Source organism: Diceros bicornis, chromosome 27 (assembly GCF_020826845.1).
Source record: "Diceros bicornis minor isolate mBicDic1 chromosome 27, mDicBic1.mat.cur, whole genome shotgun sequence".
NCBI classification, from domain to species: Eukaryota; Metazoa; Chordata; class Mammalia; order Perissodactyla; family Rhinocerotidae; genus Diceros; species Diceros bicornis.
Window position 1 is genome coordinate 19,506,022 of NC_080766.1, and position 23,868 is coordinate 19,529,889.

Below are 23,868 nucleotides of genomic sequence, written 5' to 3' on the forward strand. Positions count from 1 at the left end.
ACTTACACCCATTCTGTACCCAGACAACCATTCTGTTTTTCACTTTGAGTACAGTATTCAATAAATTATATGAGATATTCAACACTCTATTATAAAATAGGATTTCTGTTAGATGACTTTGCTCAACTGTAGGCTAATGTAAGTGTTCTGAGCACATTTAAGTTAGGCTAATCTAAGCTATGATATTCGGTAGGTTAGGTGTATTAAATGCATTTTCGACTTGTGATATTTTCAACTTATGATGGATTTATCAGGATGTAACCCCCTTGTAAGTCAAGGAAGAGCTGTATTTCCTCAGATTCTCATTCCATCTGGTGAAGTCAGTGCAATATGCTCTCTGTAATCTTGCCTCTCTTCTGGTATCTGTGGTCATATTCCTTTTTATTTGTCCCACCTTTAAGAGTAGTTGGGTTGATTTAAACAGAGAAAGAAATTTATTGGAAGGATATCCAGTTGTCCACATCCTCAGGAAGACTAGAGAACTATGTTCAGAATGAGCAAATAAAAAGAGAGGCTACACCACCAAAACCACAGGCAAAATCATGCCACAAAACCAGTCCAGCAAGGACACAACCACATATCAGGGCCACTGCCAAGACTGTCCCCACTGCCAGCATTGACACTGGCTCTCCCGCTGCCTTGGTTACCAGTGTACACACTAATGCCACACAGCCAGAGAGATCTCCCCAGTGTTTCTGACCCTTTGCCTCGATAGTTTCTGACTTGAAATCTGAGACACTTGGGTCTGATTTTCAAGTCTAAGAACAAAGGTTTTGCTCATGGGAGGTTGGAAACTAGGCTTCAGGCCTATTCAGGTTCTATAGTGGAAGATGAGCTCTGCCACCCAAGAACCATATAGACAGATTTCCTAAATGTAGGTCCAGGATTCAGATTCTAAACAGAAAAAAAAAAAACACGTCCACTGCATCTTGATTGCCTTATGGAACACCTAGGGGACAACATATCTATATAATACACTATTGTTGGGCTCCTTACATGGAATATGTCTCTTTCATCTTCCTTCACCTTGCACTGCAGTTCCCAAACTGTGCTCTGAGGTGCCCTGGGTGCCCCAGAGAACTCAGGAGACCCAATAAAATTTTAAATTCTCAAGGACAGCACAGCAGCAGCTGTCGGACACCGCTGCTACCTCGAGGAAATTCACAGTGTCATTAGATCATGCTACATTCCTCTCAGTGACATTCCTTTCTTTGCAAAGCTGGGCTTTCAGCAGTTGCCACAATGAAAAGCAACTACCACATGAAAATCAATGCGGAAGAGGAAATGAGAGTGGCAGTGTCCAGGCACTCCAAGGTTGGTGAAGTTGGACAATGCCCAAGAGGGACACACAGCCCAGTGTATTCAAGAATGAAACTAAATATTACTTTCCCTTTATGCGTATATATTGTTTTATTCAAGAATATGTTTATTCAGGAATCAAACTAAATATTACTTTTCCTTTATGTGTCTATATTGTTTTTATTCAAGAATGTGTTTATTCAAGAATCAAACTAAGTATTACTTTTTCTTTATGTATATATATTTGCTTTACAAATAGCTACATGGTTGTTAAAACATACATACTTATTAAGGTGTCTGAACCTTATAACTTAATAAACGGAACTACGAGGTATTTCTTTTGGCCCAGAGGTGTGGTGGAAAAAATTTTTAAGACACTAATGATACCACGAACCAAAACAGTTTAGGAAATTCTGAACTAGCACAATGTCTATTGATTTAAAAAAATGAATGCTTTATTCTTTACAGTCCTGCCTTGTTCCTGAGAAGCCAGCACTGTCCTCTCTCAAAGAACAGTAACTTAGGAGTAAAGTTAATAGGAAAGCCATAGCCTCTCACTCAGATGACAGGTGTCAAGTGGGTGATTATGATTTCCACAAGCAAATGACACAGCTGGGAGACAGCAGGAGATGAAGGCACAGAGGAGTACATAGCGAATGGTGAGAACCCCAAGGAACAGGACAGGTTCAGGGAACCTCCTAATCTTCCAGAAAAGGGACTCATGTGCCCATTACCTAGCAGGATTGTACTGTATTATTGCTTCTGGAAAAGTAAGGATGCCTATATATACAGCAGAGAGAGCTTGAAAAATTACTCTGACAGGTGGAGAATATATGAGCATGATGCAGAAAACTTCCATGTGTGGAGAGAAGAAACAGCTATCAAGGATATTATTTGGCCTATTTTAATTATCTTGCTTAGTGACATTTCCAAGGATAGTCTCATGTTTATGGATGAGTTTCAAAGGGGGATGCAGATAACGACAGAAGAACCTTATACAAGTCATTAAACCCAGCTCTCTCTTGCATAGAAAGAATTTATTCACCTAGCAACTAGCCTTCCAAAACTCTTCCTCTGTGTTGATCTGAGTTTTTTGGTAACCTTAAGAGTGAATTTTGTACATGGAGAATAATTATTTAAATAATTGTTTACTGAAATTAGTCCAATCTAGGACAGCTACAAATTCAAAAACCTGCTTCTTTATTAGACCTTTAAGTTCAGCTTGCAGATATTATTTTCCTATTTTAAGTCTAGCAAGTTTTAACAGGAACTTTTAAGAGTTCTTTGAATTATGTTTGATCCCACATACACTCTTGAATAAGTAAATAGCTTCAAACATGTTGAATTGCATTAATAAATTTAATATAGTCTCCATCTTTTTAAAATATTTCAATAGCCTGACTTAACAAATATAACCTCCCTAACTATTAATTGGTATTCTTATTCATCTAATAAGTTTATTAATAGTGTGACTGTCAAGTTCTCTTAAATGTTACAAATACACAACAAATTTTAAAAATAACAAAAAAACAAATATTAGATTCCTTTTGAATACAAAATATTAATACTATGGCTTTAATTCTTTTAAATGTTTCTGTAATTCATTTCAAGGCTTCCCAAGACTAAAGGTTCCCAGTTAACTGAAGTTTCCTGCTCAGTAGGGAAGAATTCACTAACCCAGTTAACCAAGGTTCCGCATGTGATTACAAGATTATAGCAATCTCAGTAAATCATAGACCTGAAGCTGCAGACAGACAGAGCAATTCTTCTTACCACATCAGTGGCATGCCAAATTCTTTTTTACATCACTATGTCATAAGCCTCAGAACTGGAAGGGGTTGGTTTTGAAAAATAAGTGCAAATAAAAATATATTATAACTTCCATATAGTCATTGTGAAGGTATAAGAGTTAATTTTACTACAAGGCCCTCAAGTATAAGATTGTAACATAACTATAGTTTTCTAATCTAATAAAATCTAACTCCTTATCTTGTGTTCAAAGGTCTCTATTATCCCTTTGGTTCTGTGAAAATCCCAGGGGATCTGGCATAGTCCAGAACATTCAGGGAACATTCTTCTCATCTTTAAATCTCTGCAGTCACAGTTGATAAGGCCATTGTCTAAATCCACCCAGTCTCTTGAAGGCGAGCAGCTCTGCGACAAGCCTGAGAGCCTCAGGTAGGGTCCAGCCTCCCAGAAGCACCAGCCCACCCTGCTATCAGTGGTCTTGCCACCACTGAGGAATACCAAATGGGAGAAGTCTACTCACAGAGTCAGCCAAATTTCCAAATGCCTCCCTATATCAGCCCATCTCCACCTCTCCTAACCCTAGAAATAACTTCACCACCAGCATAATCCAGCTCCAAGCCCAACTTTCAACAAACACATCTGGAAGGGAATGGTCTTCTGGATAACAAACGACTTTGGCTATTGACCCAGCGAGGCAAACACCAGTTGGGTTACCATCTCAGGAGGCTGGGGGACAAAGACCCGTAGCAAGAAGAACAAATCATAAATTAATATCTCAACGAGTTATCCCGCCACAGAAGCTATATATTTGTCCTAATGATAACAACCTTACGCAAAACATTTTCTAGAATTGCTTTATATATGTTTTAGCAGCTGTACCAGAGAAAAGGTTTATTTCTATAAATCACACCCAAAGGTGTGTGCATGACCACAGAATTGACCGCAATCCTTTCATAACAATACTTTTGGAACTACACAGTTTGCGCAGTTTATATTTATAAATCATGTAAGTGTAGAAGTATGATGTGGTCAATATTTAGTAAATGCTACTTTGAAAACAGTAGTTCATAATTACCATAGCCTAAGATCATTTTAGTGAGTATTTAAATACAATAAAAGGACTAGCTAAACCACATGATTCTCTTATTATATATTATGTCACCATACTGTCTAGTATTAAAATTATTGACTCTCAGAATAAATTCTTAGTTCAAAAGCACAACTGTTACAGATAAAACTTACTAAGTTATATCGTGACTCAATGGAAAAGTCATTAGAATTTCTTTATTTTGTGGGGACTGCCAATTATTAAATAATAAATGCAGAGAATAAGAAAGAATAAAAAACCTAAACATTACTTATTAGTATTCTCTTATAATTTTAGAAACCTTAGGTTACATGATTAACCCTTTTACCTCTTAAAAATCATTTAAGATAGCTTACAAAACTAAATTCACGAAGATGTCAAATTACAGAATAAGATAGTTTCATGAACAAAACCACTCAACATACAGTTAAATCCATGAATTCTTATTGATAATAAAAAACAAATAAATAAATGGGGGTGAAAGGGAAGCCATTCATAAACTAAATGACAACAAATAAATATTGAAGGAATAATAAAGATAGATATTGTGACCATCACAATAATAATTGATTCATGCAAGAATCCTCAATGGAGACGAAGGGATCATCAAAGGATAAGAATTTGAGCAGAATTTGAAGAGAAAGCAATTATTTACATCATCTCAAATTATCTGCCTACAGATTGTATTTCTGACCTGAAGATCCAAAAGCAAAGCCCAGGGTAACTAGAGTCCAGAGAGAGTGACAGGGACATCGCAAAGGAGAGAGAGTCAGGGAAGTGGCAACCCAATTCTGATAATACCCTTACTCAAATTCAGGGCTGACCGCAAAACCACATATATATGGTTCAGACTCCAAAAAGCTTGCAGCTAAGGCTAAAAAAAACAAAAAATAAATAATTGAATATTTTAACTTCCAACCCTCACAGGTTAGACAGAATTTGTAGTTTGAGTCTAATCAAATTAATACTCTACTAAAACAAAAACATCAGCACTCTTGGAATGAATGTGACTGAATCTAAAATCTTCACAACTTAACATCCACAATGTCCAGATACAATTCAAAATTACTTAACATATGAAGAACCAGGAAAATTCTCAAGGGGAAAAAAATCAACAGCCTCAATCCTAAAATGACCCAGATGTTGGAATTACCAAACAAAGACTTTAAACAGCTACTATAACTATGCTCAAAGAACTAAAGGGAATATACTCTTAAGGGAAGAAAGGAAAGGAAATCTCAATGAGAAATAGTAAATATTTGTTAAAAATTAAGTGGAAATTTTAGAACTGAAAAACACAGTATCTGAAATTATGAAGAGAAAAATGGTAAATTTGCTGTTAAGACACTTGATGGTCACCACCTAAATCAACTGGTCAAATTTTACATCACCAATAATTGGATAACCTGGTATCATGTGACTTCTGATAAGATGCACTGGAAAGGACACAACACTAATTTCATAATATTTCTGCCAAAAATGCATAACCTGAATTTAACCATGAGGAAACACAAGACAAACCCATATTTTTATTCTACAAAACAACTGACCTGTACTCTCCAATGTAATGAAAGACAAAGAAAGTTGTTCCAGATTAGAGAAGACTGGTAGGCAGCCTCTAAAATGGTCCCAATTGATGCCTGTCTCTAGATATTCATACTCTTTTGTAGTCCCCTCCTCTGGAGTGTGGACTGAATCTATGACTCAGTTCTAATAAATAGAATCCAGCAAAAGTGATGGATGCCCCTTCAATATTAGTTTACAAAAAGACTACTTCTGTCTTGTCTCTTACTTTCTCAGTTGCCCTGATGCCTATGATACCCTGTGTCACATCGCCTTGGCCCACCTGACATTAGTTTCACTAATGTGCACAGTTGCATGCATGTTGCAAGTGCTCTGCCTCCAGTGGGTGCTGTGGTGTCCCTTGGAGTATCCTTCAACATCATGGAAACTTACACAGTCTGAGCAGGGGCACAGCCAGGAAGGGCAGGGGCATTAATAAATGATGAGGGATGAAAGTGAGTAGCTAAATGCCCCAGCCTCCTTGTCCTTCACTGAGACAGTTCTTAGGCACATTCTATGTGATTCTACAGATGATCCCCAGAGTAAATGGGCTTCATTCTTCCACAGTGGTTTCCATCTGGGTAGCACACTCTTTATTGGTTTTCTCTTTTCCTTGTCTCACTTTTCCCACTCCCTCATTTCTGCTTCTTGGGATCAATATCATCAGTTATTAGGTAAATGCAATAAACTACCCATATCCAAGTCTTTGCCTTAGGCTCTGCTTTTGCAGGAACCCAAACTAAGACATACAATAATATTCATTATTCTTCTCTTCCTTTGATAACAAAACCCCATGTTTTAGCTGCATCCATGGCCATCTAGTTATAGCTTCCATATCTCTACCATCTTTGCAACTAGGTATGTCTACATGAGTTTTTACGAGTGGGAGATGTAAGTGATCTTATAGGCCAAGGCTTGCCTTTAAGAGAAATAGGGGTGCATTTGTCTTAATCTTTTTTCTGTTCCTGATGGGCAAGATGTAGATGTGATGGCAAGAGCTAGAGCAGCTGTCATGGACCCAGAGATAGAAGGTGTATTTTGAGGATGGACTGAGCTTCCGTCCCGCCCTATACTGCTGCACTGTAGGCTGTTACAGGAACAGCCTGTAACAAAGGCTGTAACAAACAGCCTGTAACAAAATTCTCTCTTTTTTTTTTTTTGGTGGGGGGAGGTGGTGAGGAAGATTGGCCCTGAGCTAACATCTGTTGCCAATCTTCCTCTATTTTGTATGTGGGATGCCGACACAGCATGGCTTGATAAGCAGTGTGTAGGTCCGCGCCCAGGATCTGAATCTGTGAACCCTGGACCACCAAAGCAGAGCACACGAACTTAACCACTACAGCACCAGGCCGGCCCCCAAAAATCTGTCTTCTTAAGCCATGTTATTGTTGGGATCTCTAAGTAGCTTAGACAGTATCCTCAGGGAGGATAAGACTTTGGACAAAGCCACATAGCTTTTGAATAAGGGATTCCACAGCTCAAGATCTTAGTAAGCCATTCATTTGTTATAGATGTGTGACATCCTTCCTATGTTAGGGCAGTAAAAGAGCTGAGAAATATTGCATTATCTATGACACATTCCAGAAGAAATTTACCTCCCTTTTTCCCATGAGGGAGGGAAAGATTGGTTCTGAGTCCCATCAAAAAAAATGAAGATGGAAGAAGTCACGATGCTCTGGAGAAAACTTGAATCTATTGAGGTCAGTTTTGTCTTTTTTGTAAGACTCAAGGCAAAATATTGAATCATTGTTATGGGCTGAATTTTGTCTCTCAAAATTCATATGTTGAAGCCCTAACCCTCAATGTCTCAGAATGTGACTGTATTTGGAGATAAAGTCTTTAAAGAGACGATTAAGTTAAAATGAGGTCATTAGTGTGGGCTTTAATCCAATCTGACTGGTGTCCTTATAAGAAGAGGAAATTTGGACACACAAAGAGACACCAGGGAGGTGCACTCACAGAGAAAAGACCATAAAAGAGGCAGCAAGAGGGCGGCCATCTGCAAGCCAAGGAGAGAGGTCTCAGACGAAACCAAACCTTCACCTTGACCCAAGACACCTTGATCTTGGACTTCCAACCTCCAAAACTGTGGGAAATAAATTTCTGCTATTTAAGCCACCCAGTATGTGCTATTTTGTTATGGCAGCCCTAGCAAATTAGTACAATCATTTACCTTCAAAATCAAGAAAGAATCTAGCATCTATTTCCACTAGATGAATAACTAAGTAAGTGAATAAACGAATGGTGATGTTGCCATCATGCTGGGAAACATAGAGAACATTTTGCTCTATAACAAGCCATTCATTAAATAAATACACTTTAATTCAGCTTGACTGGGGGAAGAGTGGCAGAATAACCTAGCTTAGACATGTCTAGCAACAAAAAGGACATAAGAGTCTCTGTGAACTATTCCAAATGTGCTAAATATAAAATGACATTGGTCTGGATGCATCTGTAACTAAGTCAAGAGATCTGGAAGATGAAGCAGCAGAATTCTGAACCACAGGCTGAGCAGCTGCATGAATTTCCAAAAGTGAAGAGTTTCTTAAATGAACCATTAAAATTTTATCAAAAGCCAGCCACAGGAGGTCAGGGGAAAATGAGCTTACACAACTCTAAAAATATACAGATTTCATGCTTGATTTTTAATTATTTCCATGGTTATAGGAAGCTTCCTATATTCTGATATAAAATACCTTAAACACAAAATGTCAAAAACTGAACTCATTTTTTTTTTTCTGGAAATTACCCTCTGGTATATTCACTTTTAGCTGTTGATGCCGTCATCCTCATAGTCATCCAAACTAGAATTTCGTTTTCGTGTAGCCCTGAAAACCAAAACTTCTCTGCCATCTCTTGGCATAGAACAGTATCCTGAGATTCCCAGATAACATTTTAAAACTGTCACCATTTGCAGGTACTTATCTCTGTGAATCAAAATTATCATCACAACAGACAAAACTCAGACATAACAGAATTGCAAAGCTGAGCTAATATAAGACATTAACTGTCATCCATAATCTGTTATCAATTTTGCATCAAAAAAAGTCCGTATTTTCATTGTTTTAATTTATAAAATAAACGCACACTAACTACATTTCCTTTTAATCTAATTTTTATATTGGTGTACCATAAAAGATTTAGTTTGGAAAAAAATTCTGCTGCTAAAACCACTTGAAAAAAAAAATCATTGATCTGTAGAATAAAAAGCAAGGTTCTTAACAAGGGACACAATAGCATGACCCCACTTACCCCCTCAGCCCCATCTCTTGCTACTCAGTCCCACATAGATCCCTGAAATACCATCTTGTGTCTCATCTGTTTCTCCTTCTGTCATCTTCTGTCTACAATGTCCCTGCTCCCTCACTCCGTGTAAGGCTCATCCTTTAAGACTCACTTCATACTTCTCCAAAAAGTCTTTCCTGCCCCACCAAAGCCCTTTAGAAGGACCTCTTTCATACTTCCCTTACAATAACATGTTTTCAATTTTTATATTTATTTATCTACTTGGCTTACTAAACTCTGAGCTTCTGGAGGAGGGATTATGCTAGAGATTGCCTAGCACACCGTAGACATTCAGAAATATTCGATAAAGAAAGAAGGAAGGTGAATGGATAAATAAACTGTTGTACACCCAAACAATGGAGTATTATTCAGTGCTAAAAAGAAATGAGCTATCAAGCCATGAAAAGACATGGAGGAAATTTTAACACCTGTTACTAAGTGAAAGAAGCCAATCTGTAAAGACTATAAACTGTATGACTCCAACTATATGACATTCTGGAAAAGGCAAAAATGAAGACAATAAAAAGATCAGTGGTTGCCAGAGATGGGGGTAGGGGAGAGATGAATAGACAGGGCACAGAGGATTTTTAGGGCAGTGAAAATATTCTGTATAATGTTATAATGATGGACACATGTCATTATACATTTGTCCAAACTTATAGAATCTACAACACCAACAGTCAACTATAAGGTAAACTGTGGACTTTGGGTGATTATGATGTATCAATGCAGGCTCATCCTTGGTAAAAAAAAAAAAAAAAGAAAAAAAAAAGGACTAGTCTGGTAAGTGATGTTGATAATAGGCTATGCATGTGTGGGGGCAGGGGGTATATGGGAAATCTCTGTACCTTCCTTTCAATTTTGTTGTAAACCTAAAACTGCTCTAAAAATAATAGTCTTTTAAACAAAAAAAAGAAAGGAAGGTAGGAAGGAAGGATGATTGTGGAGAGGGAGGGAGGGCGGGAGGGAAGAAAGGAAGAAGATAAGTGCATGTTAAGGGGCTCATAAATGAGGCAAGTGTTGTTGTTATGGTATGATTTCAAGGAAATATTGGCTGAGCTCTTTGCTGAAATTATCTCTAATATCGGCTTTCAGGTAATTTGAAATTCCCACCATTAGAGACTCATTTTTCAGATTGAGATTTAGAAGAAAGTAACCATTTAACCCGAAATATTCCTCTGCATCTAAAATATGACGGCATGTCCCCAGGGCTTCAGACTAGGTTAACAGAAGAGAGAAGAGCCTGGGAAGAAAGGACAGAAAAACAGAGAATGAGACCCATTCCATGCCAGTTTCCCAGGACGGGTGGGAGAGAAAGATGAGAGAATGTTACCAACTCATCAGCAACAATTCAGTGCCCAGTTATGACATGTTTAAACACTGCCTTTTTGTGTTTTTCAGCAAGTCTGTGAGATGGGAGGGTGGCACACATTGCTTCATTTGGAGAAAATGAGCTTCAAAAAGATTAGATAGAGGCAAAGCTGGCAACAGCAGCCAAACATTTCAATGGTCTTCTCTTTCCCAGACCAATGCCCTGAGAAAGGCAGAGAAATGGTGTTGCCACCTTAATGATAATGTGCTGATTCTGTTTGTTTAACTTGGGCTGCACCAGATTAGCAGACCATAATTACAGCGACAACCCATGTCTCTGATACAGTTGAGAGAATGTCTGTTTCACTGAACTGAACTCCAAGGAAAAGTTTTGCTCAAGGTGAAGCCAGGCAGCCTCCTGCTCTCTGAACGTGATAGCACCGTTTCAGTGTCACATTGAATACTTGATCTGAGCAGTGGGATTTCCTACAGCTGGGGTTTCAGATGGTTTACTTTGATTTCTTGGTGCGATAAAAGAAGTTTGCTCATCTTTAAACCGTATTCGTAGTGGCCCCACCATCATAAAATCTTGAGTACATTCTTTCATGTCTGGGTGGGAAGAGATCCCCCTTTTTATTGTTACACAACGGTACTCGGACTCCTTTTAGGGAATTTTTTTCCCCACAATTCTCTCCTTGTCTTTCACGTTTTGTGGAAAATAATGAAGTCTGTCGTTAATGGTCCTTCCTCCATCTAGTTGACTTTGAATTTTATGTTTAATTCCTTGAGACTTAGAAATGGAAATCAATCAGTTCACTCAGTCACTGTTGGTTATCCAGAGTGGGTCAGGGAATGTTCTCACATTTTGCCAGGATCTTCTTTTTTATCTTTTTTTTTTGATGAGGAAGATTGTCCCTGAGCTAACATCTGTGCCCATCTTCATCTATTTTTTTGTATATGGGACGCTGCCACAGCATGGCTTGATGAGCGGTGTGTAGGTCTGCGCCCGGGATCCAAACCTGTGAACCTGGTCGCAAAAGCAGAGCACGCGAACTTAATCATTACGCCACTGGACCAGCCCCTTACCAGAATCTTTTATACAGTTTCTACTGCTGTCTTCCATTTGGTCATTTCTCTATTCACTCTTGTCTGCTTTTTAAATCATAGAGCAAATTGTAAACCGAATTTGACTAAAATTTCAAGAAATAAATCAAGGCAAGGTAAGTAAGCTGAGAGCAGAGTTGGGAGCAGGGAGAGAAGCATTTGAACTGTTCCATTTCGTTTTTCCTTCAAACCATCCCAGACTCCTTAAATAGAGCCCACAGTTTGTGGGCTTTCTAACGAGTAGTGGCCAAGTGGCAGCCTCATATTTGAGGCATGCTATTACCTTTTTTCTTTTTGTTCTCTCTCCTTAATTAGGGGCTTTAAAGGGAGGTTGCCCACAGTTTCTGACAAATATCATTAGCTTCGTCAGAATGAAATGCCTCATCCTGGACCTCTTTCCTGAAGATTTGACTGCTTTTGTTGAGGCGCTGCATTGAATCTGTAACATTTTCTACATCTGTAGAATGCAGGGGGAATACCGCCACTGGGGATTAGTTGCAGAGGTTATGAAATCCCTATTCCTGAAGGCTTCATTTTCTAGAACTGATTTTAGTATACCTCACTAATAAGGCTGGGGGATAGACTAGATCAGTTTTCACTGAGTGTCAAGTTTAGCTGAGACCTGTAATAATAAATACATTTTACCTGTACCAAACACACACACACACATGCACAAACACACAAAAGAAAAATTTCATAAAACAATACTTGCAAATCCTTCTACTCTCCATTCTATTTTATTTCATTTTTTAAATGCTAATCTCCAGCCGCTGAATTGATTTCGCACACTAAGGAGTTGCAGCCCACGGTTTGAAAAACACTCAACAGGATGCTCTTTTATTTTTTTCTAACCCTGTAATTGAGTAGAGAGTGATTTCGAATTGAGGACAAACCCGATGAGTTTGAGGTATGGGATAAAGGAATCCGATCAGCTCAGGGTTTGTTGTGCTTTTAAATCTGTGTGTTCATTCTCTTCACCCCCGAGAGGACTCCATTATCTTTGTTCAAAGAGCAGACACAGCTCTGGCTGTTTCCCCCGCTTCTCTTTGATCCCTGCAGCCCCGCTCGGCCCTCCCCCAAGCCCTCCCTCCTACACTGGTTGGGCTGTTGAGACTCTGGGCGTTTGCTGGGCCGGGAGCCTGCTGAGGGTTACCACGCTGTTCGCTGTCCCCACCTCCAAGCTGCTCCACTCCCCCGCTGAGATTCCATTCCCGATCTGCCAGGTTAATGGGATTATTGTTCTGCTCTTAGGGTTCTTCCGTTATTTCATACAGGCTTATCAGTTTGTTCCTGGGACAGTTTTTAGTTTGTTGCTGAGATGACAAAAGTGAGGGAGGATGGTATTTTAGGAATAATTGTTTCTTCATCAGCCAGGATTTAATCTGGGAAGAATTTATCCACTCTCAAATGAAGTACTTCTGGAGGTGATTGAAAAATAAGGTTTTTTAACACATAAAAGACCATGCAATGTATCTTAAGCACAAGCCACATTTTTTTGAATGCATATGTCATCAATATCAAATCATGCAGCACTTTAGGTTCAAATTTTAATTTTGGCCAAAAAGCTAAATTAATAGACTGATTATATTATTTATTCTACCCACAATATTCAACATTTACTGAGCACCCAAAGCAGGTACAAAGCGAGATATGTAAAATATATTTCCTGACTTCAAGGCATCTAGACCTTCAGAAGGGAGATAAGAAATGCATGCAAATAACCATTTTATAAAACAAGATTTTAATAAGTGACTTGGACACAGTACAGTACAAAGCCCAATGGTAGTATCTCTCTTTACAGAATTCATGAATGCAAAGAAAGAAAGAAATTCGTTCCTGTTCTGTCTTTTCAAATATGAGATTGCCAAATTTCTCCATTCCCCATTTTAATTAAATGCATGATTGAATGAATGAATGAATACCCAGTGCCTACTTTGTGCCATGTGCTGTAAGGGTGATGTAATGGCCTTTCTATTGATCTTTCTTTGGATTCTTCATGTACTTCTCAAGTGAACCGGCTGCCCAAGAACTGGACTGATAAGGCAAGAGAGCCCTGCACCAGGGTGGGTGGAGACAGAAATGCAAGAGGGAGGCATGTCAGTAGAGTCATGAGGACTCATGCCTTTCCTTCCCTCTGACTGTCTAGAGCAACGCTATCCAAGAGAAATACAAAGTGAACCATATATTTAAATTTTATAGTAGCCACATTTTTTTTTTCCTGAGAAAGATTTGCCCTGAGCTAACATCTGCTGCCAATCTTCCTCCTTTTGCTTGAGGAAGATTCGCCCTGAGCTAATATCCGTGCCAATCTTCCTCTATTTTGTGTGTGGGTCACCGCCACAGCATGGCTGCCAACGAGTGGTGTAGGTCCACACTCAGGAACTGAACCCCGGCCACTGAAGTGGAGGGCGCCAAACTTAACCACTAGGCCATGGGGCAGGGCCCAGTAGTAGCCACATTTTTGAAAGTCAAAAGAAACAGAAAGGGGCTGGCCCCGTGGCTTAGAGGTTAAGTGCACGCGCTCTGCCACTGGCGGCCCGAGTTCGGATTCGGGGCATGCACCGACGCACCGCTTCTCCGGCCATGCTGAGGCCGCGTCCCACATACAGCAGCTAGAAGGATGTGCAACTGGGGCTTTGGGGAAAAAAAAGGAGGCGGATTGGCAATGGATGTTAGCTCAGAGCCAGTCTTCCTCAGGAAAAAAAAAAGAGGAGGATTAGTATGGATGTTAGCTCAGGGCTGATCTTCCTCACAAAAGAAAAAAAAAACAGAAAAAATTGATTTTAACAATATATTTTATTTAACCCAATATATACAAAATATTATCATTACAACATGTAATCAATGTAAAAAATATTAAGAAGATATTTTACTTTTTTTTCTTTGGGCGACTGTCTTCAGACTCTGGCATGTATTTTCCACTTACAGTTCATCTCAGTTTTGACTAACCGTATCTCATGAGTTCAATAACCACAGTTCATTTTATTGAGTTCAATAACAACAAGCCACTAGTGGCTACTGGATTGGACAACACAGGTCTAGATAAAGAAGCAGAATTGGGGAAAAGCCTAGATAGTTAATGAGTTTCTCCAACATTTAGAGGAAGGGACTCTTACTTCATGGGTGGAAAAAACCCGAAAATTATTTTTCTGTGCATATTAATGGAGAAATGGGGTTTACCAACACCGGATCCACTCCTTTCCCTTCTTCCAGCCTCTCAGCCCTGGGCAAATGAGGAGGAACGGGGATGGAGTCGTCCCTGCTTCTCCAGGGCCCCAGCACCAGTATCTGCTCCAAGGAAAACAAAGATGGCCCCTAAGTCCTCACACTAGTATCACGTCTGGCAGTTGATAAATGCTTTCGTGTACAATATCTCATTTAATCACTTTAATCATACTGTGCAGTAGTCATGGAAGTATTATTATCCTCATTTTACATATGAATGAACTGGGGCTCAGGAAGATTAAATGACCTGGCCAAAGTAGCACAGTTAGTATCCGAGTGTTGTGAAACTTAATCCAGTGTGTGTCCCACTAAACCAGAGCCACCTGGTGAAAGGAAGTAAAGAGAATATTTACAGAAATATAGATTCTTCCTTTTTTGGCAACACCCCAAGTCTCCCTCCAACAAAAAAAAAACAAAACTAGTGATCACTTTACAAAAGTAATATATAAATGACCTCTCAGCCAATTGAGTTTTTAACTGGGTTTTGTTTTTTTTTTTAATTGGATATTGTCATCTAGTTTAGCAATTGAGAATATCTCACCATTAAGAGCAAGTTAATACATTCCAAAAGCAAAGTTTTTGCCTTGGCCCTGAACTGTGTTGCAATCATTTTTGTCTGGGAAAACAAAAAAAAGTGGATCAGCAGCGTGCTTGTTATATGAGAGTCTGGCCAAGTCCCTGCCCGAGGACGTTGTCTTACCTACCAACAATACCTCCCTTTCAGGCCATGCCAGCTGTTGTATGAGAAGATGGCAGTTCTCTGGAAGTGAACTGCTCTGGCCAGCAGGATCTAATTTTACTATTGCCATGTAGGGAGTTACAGTCACTACCAACTTTTGATGCATCCTTCTGACGCTGTGTGAAAAAGACTGGGAGAAACTTTAAAGACAGTTTGCTCACTCCCTGAGCATCTGAATCCTGTCTTTTGAAAAAAGATCCCTAGAATGAAAAGCATTATGTTTATCACTCTCAATTTTAGAAACATAATTAAGAGGCTCAAGAGTCATATCACTCTAGAGCCATTTTGCTTTCTGGTTAGGCCACCAATTGTATCCACTCAAACTATATGATTTTTTTTCCTCTTTCATTTTATACCTATTTTCTTAGTTCTTGGCTATTCCTTCTCTCAGTTAACCTTTGATAAATCATAATGAAAGAAGTTTAGCTAGTTGTCAGAGAGCAAGAGTCATTATGGAAACCAAGATGGTCCGAGAACATATTAAAAATCATTTGAATAGTCCTCAGAATGTGGACAAAATAGGAAATTCCAGCTGGGAGTCTGAGCATCCAGCTCATCTCATTCACAGTAAATCTTCTAGAGTTTTCTTACAATTGCCACAGTATTGCCAATAATAGTGACTCATTGACTGAAGTGCTGAGTAGTGAACTACTTAAGTGGCACATAGGATAATTTCCTTAGCACAGGCAATGCTGGAAACACAAGAGGAAGACACTGTGGCCCACTAAACCACTCCCATTGTCTAGTTTATCACTCAGTTCTATCCCTTCCTTCCTCCATAGGAAATGGGAAGTACACAAATGATAAGTAATATAAAACTTGCAGAAAAATATTAAAATATCCAGACACTTTTGTAGTAACCAGCATTTTTCTTAGTGGAGGTAAAAGGCTTAAATAAAGGAATTTATAATCATTCATTCCTGCCTCTTCAATAACTCCCTCTCCAGGAATCCTCTTCTGAACCTAGTAACCACTCCATATGGCAAATTACTTGATCTGCTGGGCCGACTGAAGTAGTTTATTAGCTATCTTTCTTTAGACTTTTTTTTCCAAATAAATTTTTAGCCTAATAATTTACTAGCAAATCAGGAAAGTAGGTGAGGTTCATTAGCAGTTTGGAGTTAATGTTACTAAAAATAGTCTGTTTCAAAGGAACACATATTGGAGCAAATACACCTTTATTCTATCATCATCTGCACGAGTTTGCACATGTGAGGGAATAGACATTTATGGCAGCTCACATTCTTTTGTAGTATAAAGTCTGCTCTACGCTAAAAGTACTTCAAAGGGCCCAGCTACTGCTAAGATACCTCACTGGTGAGATTCTGTCCTCCTCTCTGTATCCTACATTTAAGATTCAAGTGATTTCTCTTTCTAGGCTACCCCATAACTTCTTTGTTGGTTAAAATGTGTGTTAACATTTAAAACATCAAATTACATGGCTGGAGAACCACCCTTACTGACTCAAGGGCTCTGCCTTTCTCAATCCCCGTATCCCCAACGGCATTTACTCTGTCTTTTCAACAGGCATGTTAAAAGGTATCTTACCTAGGTTTAAACGCAAGAGTATCTGCAAACATTAGTTTGCAGAACCAACACAGAAAAGTAACAAGAAAAATGGTCCAATTGTCCATGTGGTCTGTGTACTGGCTTGGTTTCAGGTCTTCTGTCTGAAAGTGTACACGCGCATGTTCCCAGCAGCTCTCACCCAGCTCTTCTTTTATTGTTTTACTAGCTCACTTCTCAGAATGTTAAACACACACACAGATAGAAAGTTCTTGGTTTGGTAGAATTGCCTAGAGTGATTGTGTTGGAACAGGCGCCAAAATAGTTATGTTCTTACCTGTAAACCGCACTGGGGCTTGTGAAGACCCTGACCCGCCCTCCTTCCAGTTCCTGCATGCCAAAACATGGAAGGAAAGATGTAGCTCCTTGAGGGAGAGGGAGAGAAGCTGTTGCTCCATTTTAAATGAGGACGGTTTAAAGTTACAAACTGGAGTGAAAAAGAACATAAGACAAATATTTTTCAGGGAATAGTAAAATACTAAAAGATCTGATGGGGGCATAAATCTTTATCATCATCATACAAGTTAAGCATGTTTATTTCATAAAAAAATAGAAAACCTAGAGAAGTACAGAAATCATTAAGATTCCCCCCAATTCTACCTCCTAAACATGTAGACTATGTGTGTGTTTGTAGACACATACACATGGACTCTGATACAGACATATAGAGAAATCTTTCATAGCTAAATGATATCGTAAATTGTATTTTATTGTATAAATTGCTTTTTTACTTAAAAACAGATCATGAAAACCTCACCATGTCAATAAATATCTACCATATCATTGTTAATGGCTGTATAGTATCCTTTTACGTGGCAGCACCATAAGTTATGTAACAAATTCCCTATGGTTAATTGCTTACGTTGTCTCCAACTTTTATAATTATAAACAATTCTGCAATAAACATCATTTTACATACATTTTTGTGCATGTGTCTGATTGTAGTTTAGGGTAAATTCTCAGAATTGTGATTGATAGATTGATAGAAAAAAAATAATGATAATGCATTATTTTTTTAAATAAATAAAATTCTTAATTATCCTGTAGAAGAATAGTGCCAATTCACATCCCACCATCAATGTATGATATCTCTTTCTCACAATTTTGTCATCATTTAAAGATAATTTTCAGATAGATAAAAATAGACATGTAGGAATTTTCAATCTGATAGGTGATAATTTTTATCTCTGTTACTCTCAATGTGCTTTACTTTGATTATTAGTACAGTTGTATGCTTTCTTTATGCTTATGGACCATTTGTATTTTTTATTTTTTGAATTGCCTTTGTGCTTTTATTTTTAGATTTGTCTCTTCCTAACTGAATTCTTATTATATAGGTTATTAGAACTTCATCAAAAATTGCAACATTTCCCCAAGATAACTCAGATTTCAGATGTCCCCTAATTTGAGGGAGGTGTGTGTGTCGGGGGGGGGCGACACAGTGTCCACATGGCTGCCTTTGTGTTTGTCCCATGCCTCAGACTACCAGGATACACGTACCCAGCATGTCTTTGATGCTCTTGAAAAATCTTCTCATGCAAAAACCTTAGTGAACGTGTAAACATAACTGGAATTTTCATAGGGAAGATGGAGAACAGGTTTTGCAAAACACACCCCACAGAAAAATCCCTAGTGGACATGTCTGTTCTTATTATCAGCTACATCTGGGGCTGAAGTAGGGAATGGCTTACAAACAGTCCAGTTCTTCTTCTCAACTTGCTCCTTCAAACTTGCCTTGATGCTCCGCCAAACAGAGGGCCCTGCAGTTACCAAAACTGTCCTCCTTAGAAAACACCTGAACAATCATCTTGACCGATTTTGAACACGCCCTTTGGGGTATCCTGTGTAACTCTGGCAGTTTATCAGAGTATTTCTTGTGATTTTTTTCTGTTAAATCTCTCAAGAGTGTTAACTTTTCTTCACCTAGTTTCTGCCCATTTCTTGTCGATTTTTTTTAGGTATCTTTTCCTTTTTGATTGCTACTGCAATTGGTAACTTTGCTCCACTATATTATCTAACCAACTGTTCTTTATATATAGGAAAATTTATTATTATTGATTTGGATACATTTTTGTGTGTGTGAAATCAACTACCTTACTGATTTACCTCATTGTTTCTAATAATATTTTTTTACTTCTCTGTTTTTCTTAATATATGATCATCACTTGCAAATAATGATAATTGTGTCTCTTTTCAAATATTCATACCTCTCATCATTTTCTCATGTCTAATTACATTGGTCAGTACTTCTAAACTAGGTGTACTAGTAGTGATGATAGGGTTCTTTGTCTTTCATTACAAAAACTTCTTAAGCTTCCATTAAAAATGATGCTAGCTTTGGTATATTGTATACACACACACATATATATATAATTTTAATGTCAAAGAAGTTTACATCATTTCCTATTACACTGATAGTTTGGGTTTCTTATTGGTCTATTTGTTGTCTTTTTTTTTTTTTTAATTAGGAAAGAATATTGGATTTGTCAAGATGTTTTAGATACCAGTCCAGGATTTGTCAAAGGCTTTTTTGATACCAGTTCAGTGATCCACACTAAATTTGAATTACCTTTATCATCTTTTTTAAACACTTAAATACACTTAGACATGTTTATGGACTGTTAATTCTATTGCACTGATCTATAAGTCATTTTGAATACCAGTACCATACAAGTTCATTTATTGAGCTTTTTGGCACATTATAATAGCTAGTGATATGTCTCTTTATTTTTCTAATTTTTAAGATTTTCTTGGCTAATGTGGCTCAGCATCCTAATCGTTACTTATATTGCTATCACATAAATAGTCAAAATTAATAAAATAGAAATAACATAAAATAATTTGGGGTACTTTGATTTAAAAATTAAAAATAAATCAGGTACCACAAATTCAGGGGAGGCTTATAATCAATCAATCAATATGAATCAATCAATATGAGGCTTGAAATTAATATGAGCTTAATGAGTGGCGGAAAGTTTCATGTAAGATTTATTTTTTTCCAGCTAAAGAAGAGGATAGGAGAAGGAGGAGAGACATTACAGAGTGATGGAGAAGTCATTCTGATTAAGGGTTATTCTGTTCAGGCTGAAATATATATATGTAAGAAACCACCCTTATTCTACTTATAAGAAGAATTTCAGTGAAGAAAAACAATTTATCATTTAGTGAAATAGTTATTAGAACAGGAATTAAGGAAATATAGTTTGTTTTTTTTTTTGAGGAAGATCAGCCCTGAGCTAACATCTGCCAGTCCTCCTCTTTTTGCTGAAGAAGACTAGCCCTGAGCTAACATCCGTGCCCATCTTCCTCCACTTTATATGGGACACCGCCACAGCATGGCCTGGCAAGCGGTGCGTCGGTGCGCGCCCGGAATCCAAACCCAGGCCGCCAGCAGCAGAGCGTGCGCACTTAACCGCTACGCCACGGGGCCGGCCCCTCTACTGGTAATTTCTGATATGTATAAATCTTACACAGGAAATGAGCATGTATTGAAGGCTCTCTTCAAGCCTTATCCCTGAGGAAGGGAATATAAAAGAAGACTGCCAGGTTCACAGGAACTGAGAGTGGGAATTACACTGGTGCAAAAGGTAAAATTTTTCTCCGATTTATCTTGAAAATTTAGAATATTTAACAAATTAAATTGGGGATGACAATGAGGAAGGTCAATGTAGTAGGTCAATTAATATTTATTGGCAGAGGAGCAAGGAACAAAGGAAGAATTTGTTGTTGTTGTTTTGTTTTCCCACCAACAGCTCCAATCTCTGCATCCTCCCTCCAAGTCAACTCTATTTCCAGATGGTCTTTAGGTTCTAAGACTTAAAGAAATACAGTCTTATCCAGGATAAAAACTGCTTGCCTTATTATTTGACTTTTATTTTCACATAGTAATCACTTTATACTACTTCTCAACTTTCCTCAATGTACAGATTAAACTTTCAGTATATAGCCATCCTGTCTCAGTTTATGTCCTGATCATATAGCAAGTAATATAATTTTGTGACTCATGCTAACTTTCAGAATATTTGTCTTAGCTTCATTTCTTTACACACACAGACACACGAATTTCCATTTTTCATTTCAAGTTGAATTTTTTGCCTAAGGATACATGGTAAAAGGCCCAGATTAGTGTTAATATCAGGAAACTCTTTAAAAATGTGGCTCTAGTCCAGAGACAATAACAAGGGGAGAAATGCCGTTGGCTTCTTATCATGTGCTCTAAACTGGAGTTAACATTGATATTTAGATATCACAAATAGAAAAATAAAACACTATAAAATAAGGACTGTTACTGGCAAATAAGTTACATACATCACAGATAAGTTGTAACCTTTATTTTCACCATTTTAAAGTAAATTCTAGTTTTTTAAAGGCTGATTGGTCAATGTGCAGGTTGTGAAGACTCTTTCCATATCTATCTCCTTCCATTTGCTCCTTCATGAGACAAAAACGAGTGATCTGGAAAGGAACAGAAAGTAAATCTTCAACCCATCTCAGTTGTTTCCGGTTAGTGGCTTTGATAAATATTGTGGCAATTTGGATGAAGGACAACTAATAGCTTGAGACTTAGAAATTACTTGTAGATATTATTCACCCAGGTTCTCATAATGGAAAATTGTGAGTTGGCTGAAATATTCAAGTCACTGTATTTTATATTATTGAACCAGGTGTTTCAAAAACTCAGATCTCAAACCTTCAATTCCATTTAGGATCCAATTTAAATGTCGGCCACACAGAAACACCCCCACCCAAATGTGACTTCCCATAGTCTTAACGGTGAGCCCATGAGAAAATAAAAGTATAAACGACTTTCCAAGTCTCTATCTCCCACCCACTCTCTTTCCCAACAGTTTGTTTTCAAAAATTCAAATGGTTCCAACTTCAAAGTAAATCTGACTCAGTGTTGGAGAAACTCACCCCCAACACCCACTCCTTCACCTTCTTAATCCATACATCTTCCATTTTTGCCTAACAGAATCTGTGGACGACTTTTGGAATTTTTTACACATATCCCCCCCCCCCCACATCTCCGTCTTCCACCCTCCCCGCAAGGTACACGGGTGTCTAATAACGAGTGGCAAATTTTCTTTTGTCTCTCCTTTTAGGCACTTAGTACTTACGGGAACTTGAGCAATGACTGAACTTCTCCCAGCCAGTTTCACAACTTTAGAATAAGCGCATCCACCTCTGCCTTGCATAATTATTGTGAAGATTAGGGATGAAGTAGGTAAAGAGCCCGACATATCTGAAGCACGTGTCAAGTGTTAACTACTATTTTTACTATTTTCTCCTATGTTCTCTGTATTCAATATCTTGCAGGAAAAGGTTCAGAGGGAGGACACAATGAAGAATTAAGTCATAAATAATAAGAGTGGATTGATAAAAGTAGTCCAAAAATAGGTGTTCATTCCAGAACTTGCTTCCTAGTAAAGCAGGCTCCTCAAGCCACCTTCTCTTAACCTTGATTCCACTGCACTTTGAGTTTGTGAAGAGGTAGCTTAAATGAGTCCGTTGGAGCTATTAGACTCCATTTGTAAAAATTCATAGCCTTAGAGAGAGCTCTTACAAAGCAAGCATGTCCTCAAACTCCTGGGGTGGTGAGTCTTGTTTTGGGGGAAACAGTCTCTCCTGACTGGGGTGGAAACACCACACGGGAGGAAAAATAGAGCCTTGTGTGATAAAGGAAGGTCAATTCGTAAGAGGGTCTCTAAGTTCATTACCCAAATCTACATTTAACTTCAAAAACCTTTGGGAGCCCCTGAGGCTTTTGAGAAGGGCAGTAACATGATCAGAATACTACTAGAAGATGATTGTTGCTTGGAGGAGAACAGACGATGGAGAAGGTAAATGATAAAATTGTGGTCACGTGAACTACTGCTAAAGGTGTTCACTGGTAGCTATTGTTTATTTCAAATTGTTGTAGAAAGAATAGCTCCTAATAGGAGACAGAAAACCAAGTGTTTCATACATAAGTCAACTACAGAAATAAAGAAGAGTTTGCAGAGACATAACACCCAACTGAGTGCACGCCAATCATTTGTTCACACAAACACATCATCTCCTAAATGCACAACTTTTTAGAGGTAAAATACCTAAAGTTCACTTTATTTTGAGTATTTCAGACCCTGACCTGGGATTTGACACTGTGTCACTGACTTCTTGAGTGACCTTTGGCAAACCACATAACATTTTTTTATTCTAAATCTTCTGGGGTATTTCAAAAACGAGCTTTGAAATCACTAGCACACACAATCTATCTTTAATATTTAGGATTTCTGCTGAGCTCTAAAAAAGTTTCTCTTGATTCATTCTGATTCATGATACAATTAAATGTTGTCTTGCCAGATCTTTGGAGGAATCTGTGGGGTTTTTTTGTAGAATTTAGTGCTCCAGATTGTAGTGTGAGCACCTCTTTAAGAAACATCAATTTTAAAAAGAATTTGTTTCTATTCTATATAAAAATATAAATTGCATTAAATGATTCCCTGCCTTCTTAAGCAGAGTGTGTTGAATATGATGTAATGCTTTGTTGATGAATATGGTGTAATGCTTTATTGATGACTCAGCACCATGATAAATATCTCTCATTATCATGATGAGCTGTGATTCAGTGACGTGTGACACAACCACCAAGGAAGTGAATGCAACGAAGGCCCACATACACATACAAAGTTCAGAAAAGATAAAGAGTAAGAGAATGTTTGCTTTCTAACTACTCATTTCACTCCTGAACTCTCATGTACCATACTGCCCGCCCCACTTTAGGAAGAACATCGGCAAGTAGAGCTTTGGAGGGCACCTAGGATGGTAAATGGTCTTGAAATAAGGTCCAGTCAGGGAAATGACTGAAAGAATTAGAGAGGCTTCACTTACAAAGAGAAAACTTAGAGAAGATAAATGTTTAAATGTTGGTAGTGTTGTCTTGTGAAGAGGCCTTGGATAT

At 38.1% G+C, this 23,868-nt stretch overlaps 1 long non-coding RNA gene across 2 annotated transcripts in view; it reads left to right on the forward strand.

Moving 5' to 3' along the window:
• LOC131392784 (uncharacterized) overlaps window positions 1–23,868 on the forward strand; it is a 124,629-nt gene that overhangs the window by 99,891 nt on the left and 870 nt on the right. The gene's annotated exons all lie outside the window — the stretch shown is intronic.